The 6,465-nt window shown below is 39.1% G+C and overlaps 1 pseudogene; it reads left to right on the top strand.

Moving 5' to 3' along the window:
* The first annotated feature begins 5,448 nt into the window (after window positions 1-5,448).
* On the top strand, window positions 5,449-5,546 carry LOC113461555 (small nucleolar RNA R71; annotated as a pseudogene).
* The last annotated feature ends 919 nt before the right edge of the window (window positions 5,547-6,465 follow it).

The following is a 6,465-nucleotide window of genomic DNA, read 5'->3' as shown; positions in this document are numbered from 1 at the left end:
CTTAATACTTCCCAAATGACTGTCTTTTCTTGATTCATCTCTTTGCCTCCTTCCATTACTTCTTCCATCCGAATACTCCTCTTCTTCTCCTTCTTCAAACATCCGCCCCCTCAAAGGTTTGAGTCTGCTTGGTGATTCCAAATCATTCATTCATGCACCAAGCTTAGTAAGTTCATCAGCAATGGCCCTCATCCATTACTTCATATCAACATCTGGTTGTTCACTACCATCACTACTCATCTTTGTATGCTGCAATCAAAAGAAGTATAAACAGAATAGGTCCTCACACACTCCTCTCTCCGGTGGACACTCTTTTATGGCTTTTTCTTAATGATGATCTCACCCTCTTGCCTTTTACCACTCAGCTTCACCTTATGAGCTCTTAAATAAGAATCTTTTGGATGTTTCTACACAACAGAAAACGGTAAGGAGTCGATGATAACCTTAGGGAACAAGAACTCGCAAGGAACAATTTAATTAGAACCAACAAGGGGTTCAAGGAAGGTTTGAATTGAGAACAATTCAATGGAAGCGTTAAAGAACCAACAAGGAAATTAGAAGCAAAATCTGCCCCGAATTTTTCTTTTCTTTTTTTTTTCTTTTTTTCTTTTCTTCTTCTTCTTTCTTCCTTTCTTCTTTCTTTTCTTTCTTTTTTTTTTTTTTTTGAAATAGCAGAACAGAAAAGAACAAAGGAAGATGACACAAATCAATTAAAGGAAGATGTCACCAAGGATATAGAGATAAACGACAGCGGAACACTTTTTTTTTTTGAATTAAACAAGATAAACACACAAAGGATAGATAACACCTGATTTTAGGAACCGGGCTCTGATACCAAATGATAAGAGCACACTTCGGACCGTCCTGGAAACAGGTAGAGAAAGAGGAACTTGACCCTAACCGCGACCTGCCGGTAGAACCAAAGTTATCAAAAGAAGCGTGACCCTAACCGCGACTTGCCGGTAGAACCAATGCTATCAAGTTCTAATCCAAGAACAAAGGTGAAGCTCTCACATAAGAGAAACTCTCAAATTTCATTCATGCGTCTCCCTCTCTCAGGTACAATCAGGTGTTATTTTAAGGCTGAAATGGCTTCAAAGAGAAGCAACTCCTAGGAAATTATATAGCAATACTTGTCATGCATTTACCAAGGCTGCGTTTACCAAGGCTTGGAAAAATACATGTTACACCTACTCCTAGAAAAGTAACCAAAACTTAGGAAAAAGATCCCAAAGTAATTATAGTGACTTTGGGAACTACAAGAAAATCTGAATGTGACTTGGGGAATACAAAATATCATCTAAAAAATCACCCCAAAAATATGCACGAAAATCTAAATACAATAGGAAAGTTGGCCTTCCCATGAATGCTTCTTGTCATGTGATTTGGACTTTCCAAAGTGTTGTCTTCAGGTTGGACTCAAAGCATCTTCACCCAATTGTATGAAAGTGACCTAATTAGGTGCAGCCTCTATCTCACGTTGGTCTTCTTTTCCTTTGATTTTTATGATCAGGCTTTCCAAAGCTTGTTTCATCCTCTTAGTCTTGGCCCTAGTCATAGGACCTTCAATTCCATGCAAAGGTTCTTTAGATGGGCTGGTTGCGTCTCTATCATATGGGCTGAAGAGGCATCATTTGCCTACGAGTTAGACTCCCAACATGTTGACATTGGTCACATGTCCTGCAGAACTCGTGGGCATCTTTAAATAGTGTAGGCCAATAAAAACCACATTGCAACACCTTAGCTGCCGTTTTCTTAGATGCAAAGTGTCCTCCGCAAGCACTGGCATGACAAAAAGAGAGTACACTTTGTATCTCATGATCCGGAATGCATCTTCTAAAGATTTGATCATTGTAATACTTGAACAAATAGGGGGCATCATAATAATAACTCCTTACTTCACGCAAGAAATTATTTTTATCATTCGATCCCCAATGCTCCGGCATCCGGTTCGTAACAAGAAAGTTTACAATATCAGCATACCATGGCATAGTAGAAAGTGCAAACAATTGCTCTTCAGGGAACGAGTCCTTGATGGGCAACTGTGGCACCAAATCATGAACAACTAGCCGTGATAGATGATCAGCAATGACATTCTCTGCTCTCATTTTATCTTTGATAGTGATGTTAAATTCTTAGAGGAGAAGTATCCATTGTATTAAGCGTGGTATGGCCTCTTCTTATCCAGTAAATATTTTAGCGCTGCATGGTCCGTGAAGATAACAATAGGAGGACCAAGAATATAAGAGCGAAATTTATCTAATGCAAATACTACTGCAAGCAATTCCTTCTCGGTGGTGGTGTAATTCATTTGAGCATCGTTTAAGATTTTGCTTGCATAGTAAATGACATATGGCTTATTATCCTTGCGTTGTCCTAGGACAGCTCCTATCGCATTGTCGCTAGCATCGCATATGATCTCAAAAGGTAATGACCAATCAGGTGGTCGCACGATGGGTGCAGTGCTAAGCATAGACTTCAACTTTTTGAATACCTCTTGACAAGTTTCAGTCCAATTGAACGGTGTATCAAGGGATAGGAGGTTACATAATGGTCGAGCTATGACACTAAAGTCCTTGATGAACCTCCTATAAAATCCGGCGTGACCCAAAAATGATCAAACATCTCTAACCGTCTTGGGTGCAAGTAGCTTGGCGATTAGGTCAATCTTAGCTCTATCAACTTCCATGCCCTTCGATGAAACAATATGTCCTAGGACAATTTCCTTTGGCACCATGAAGTGGCATTTCTCCCAATTCAGTATCAGATTCTTTTCCATGCATCGAGCTAAGACTGCTTGTAAATGTGACAGGCAATCATCAAATGAGTCGCCAAAAATAGAAAAATCATCCATAAACACTTCTAAAAAATTTTCGTTCATATCTTCAAAAATGCTGAGCATGCATCTTTGGAATGTCGCAGGTGCATTACACAACCCGAATGGCATCCGACGGAAAGCAAATGTGCCAAAAGAACAAGTGAAGGTAGTCTTCTCTTGATCTTCTGGTGAAATCTCGATTTGGTAGTATCCGGAATAGCCATTGAAAAAACAATAAAAATCGTGTCCTGCAACTCTTTCCAAAACTTAGTCTAGGAAGGGTAGGGGAAAGTGATCTTTCCTAGTGACCAAATTCAATTTTCGGTAGTCAACACACATGCGCCAACTCGTCGGAACGCGAGTCGGGACTAACTCACCCTGCTCATTTTTGACTACCGTCAAACCCGACTTCTTAGGAACGACTTGAGTAGGACTTATCCACTTGCTGTCGAAAATTGGGTAAATAATACCCACGTCAAGCAATTTGAGGACTTCTGCTTTAACCACATCTCTCATCGTAGGATTCAACCTGCGTTGCATTTGCCTTGTGGTTTTGGCATTGTCCTCCAAATATATCCGGTGCGTGCAAATTAAAGGGCTAATCCCCTTCAATTCGGCAATAGACCACCCTAAAGCTCCTTTATGATTCTTTAGGACACCAAGTAATTTTCTTTCTTGGGCATGATCAAGATCAGATGAGATGATTATAGGAAAAGTGTCCTCGGGTCCAAGAAAGGCATATTTGAGTTCCTTCAGTAAAGGTTTCAACTCGAACTTAGGTGCTTGTTCATGGGATGGTACTATCTTTGCTTCTCGAGGTGGCAACTGTTCAAATTCCTCTATTCTTGGTCTCCATCCATTGACCATCATGACATCCGAATTATCTAAAACAGATGGGACCACATCATCAGCAGTACCTTCAGAACACCAATCTATTAAACCATTGTCGGCCGATTCAGTAAATATTTCTTTTAACAGATAATCTTTCGCAATGGTTTCAACCCATTCAACTTCTTTACTTTCTTCGTGATCACTGGGTTGTTTGCCTATACTAAAGACGTTCAGTTCCAAGGTCATATTGCCAAAAGAAAGCTTCATGACACCATTCCTACAATTGATCAATGCATTAGAAGTTGCAAGGAATGGACGTCCTAAGATGACCAGAATCTAAGATGGTGAATTGAAAGCCTGATGTGTGTCCAGTACGATAAAGTCAACAGAAAAATAGAACTTGTCTACTTAGACCAACACATCTTCGATAATCCCTCTAAGGACCTTCACTGACCTGTCAGCTAATTGTAAGGTGATAGTTGTTGGCTTCAACTCACCCAAACCGAGTTGCTCATATACCGTATATGGCAACAAGTTCACACTCGCTCCCAAATCTAGCAATGCTCGCTCAATCCTAAAATTGCCAATGATGCACGAGATAGTTGGGCAACCTGGATCTTTATATTTAGGAAGAATGTTATGCTGTAAAATCGCACTCACATTTTTAGCCAAAAATGCCTTCTTCTTGACATTTAATCGACGCTTGATAGTGCACAAATCCTTCAAAAATTTTACATATGAAGGCACTTGTTTGATTGCATCAAAAAGAGGTACATTGATTTTTACTTGCTTAAAAAGCTCAAGAATTTCAGAGTTTGGTTCAAGCTTTTGCAAGGGCTTTAATCTTTGCGGAAATGGTGCTGGAAAAGGACATTTGATTTTTTCAGTAGATGTTGGTGCTTCAGTTTCTTCGTTATCCTTTTCTTTTGTCTTGGAAGGGTCAGAATCAGGTATGACTTGTGTTTGTTCTAGGACTGGTCGATCAATAACTTTTTGACTACGCAAAGTTATTATACTCTTCGCTTGTTCTTTATGCGAAGTTGAAGATAATGCATTGCTACCGCCATAGACTTGAGGGTTGAGCTGGTAGCTTACCCTTCTCTTGAGCACTTAAAGTAGTGGTCAGCGTTGTCAGTTGATTTCTTATTTTATCATTGATTTTAGCTTGACCTTGCATGAAAGATTGCAAAGTTTCTTCGAGACTGGTTTTTTGAGGGGGTGCGTGTGCATAATAAGTTTGCGGAGGTGGAGGAGTTGGGTTATATACTTGTTGAGGTTGGTCATTCCTCCATCTGAAATTTGGATGGTTCTTCCATCCAGGGTTGTAGGTACCCGAAAAAGGATTATTAAAAGATTTTTGATATGTATTCGTAACATTGGCCTGATCGTGCAAGACTTTCTTGAATGCGGGTATTGTGGGGCAATCAGTGGTGAGATGGCCAGGCATCTCGCAAATCCTACAACACTCGCTGTTATGTTCTATGGTCTTGACGGGTTCAATCCTTCAAAATTCAATTTCCTCTACCTTTCTAGTAAGGACTGCCATTTTAGCCTGAATATCATCCTGAGTACTAAGGTCGTAAAGGCCCCCGTGTCCAATGCTAGTAGGCTTAGGCAAAGGTTTATTCACTCTATCCCCTGTATCCCATAATTGTGCAGTCTCTACGAGAGAGTCTAAATAGTCCCATGCCTCATCGGGTTGCTTTTCCAAAAATAGACCATTGCACATAGTCTCTATAAATTGTTTTAACTGTGGAGACAACCCTTCGTAAAAGAAACTAATGGTTCTCCATGTTTCAAACCCGTGATGAAGACAAGAGAGAAGCAACTCTTTAAATCTCTCCCAGCATTCATAAAATGTTTCATGATCTTTTTGTTGGAAATTACTAATGTGCCTTTTCAAAAAGTTAGTCCTTTGTGCGGGAAAGAACTTTTTCAAGAACTCTCTTTGCATATCATGCCATGTTCCTAGCAATCTAGGTCTCAAGGAGTTCAGCCATGTTTGGCTTTATCCTTTAAGGAAAAAGAAAACAAGATCAATTTAAGGATGTCTTCCGATACATTTGGCACTCTAAATGTGATGCTAATTTCCTCAAAATCCTTAAGGTGAAGATAAGGGTTCTCGGATTCCATCCCATGATACTTGGGCAGCAATTGAATTATTCCTGGTTTGCTTTCAAAGTGTCCTACGTTTTCAAGAATAATCATGCATGAAGGTTGATTAGTCCTAGTAGGGTGTAAGTATTGTCGAAGTGTCATAACTGGGGGTCTACCTTCATCACCATGGTGACTTCCTACATCATCATCAGCCATCTCACCAGATCTGAGATTTTGCGAAAGAGTTTCAGTAATGATCTAAGGAATTGTCAAAAAAATTTCGATTTAAACGCCCAGTGTTGTCCCTATTCCAACCTAGCATACAAAATTTTAGAGTTTATTTATTTTTTTAATGATCACCCTTGATCTTTTCTTAAAGTTCTTATCAATTTTTCAATTAGCAACAAGGGTTAATGAGATATGATGATAATAAAATTCTGATTCTAAGAAAAAAATAATTTAAACACAGAAAATTCAAAACAGATAGCAGCAAAATTTCATATTAATTTAATGGTCTTAAAAGTCTCAGAATATCAATCAAACCGTTCAGATGAAAGAAACACAGGTCCTGCACCAGACGGCCAAATTTGAGTTCAATCAAACGGCTAATTACTTTGATATCAGAGTTTGATGCAGATTGTGCAGGAAATAAAAAAACAGGAGTAAAGTTTTTTTTTTCGAAAGAAAAAGACTAACTACTAAAGTACTAATTAAATCTA

The sequence above is a fragment of the Phoenix dactylifera genome, chromosome 2 (genome assembly GCF_051530095.1).
Source record: "Phoenix dactylifera cultivar Ajwa chromosome 2, Ajwa_hap1_PhDact_Kaust_v1.1, whole genome shotgun sequence".
NCBI lineage: Eukaryota > Viridiplantae > Streptophyta > Magnoliopsida > Arecales > Arecaceae > Phoenix > Phoenix dactylifera.
This window is presented reverse-complemented; position numbering and strand designations above follow the sequence as displayed.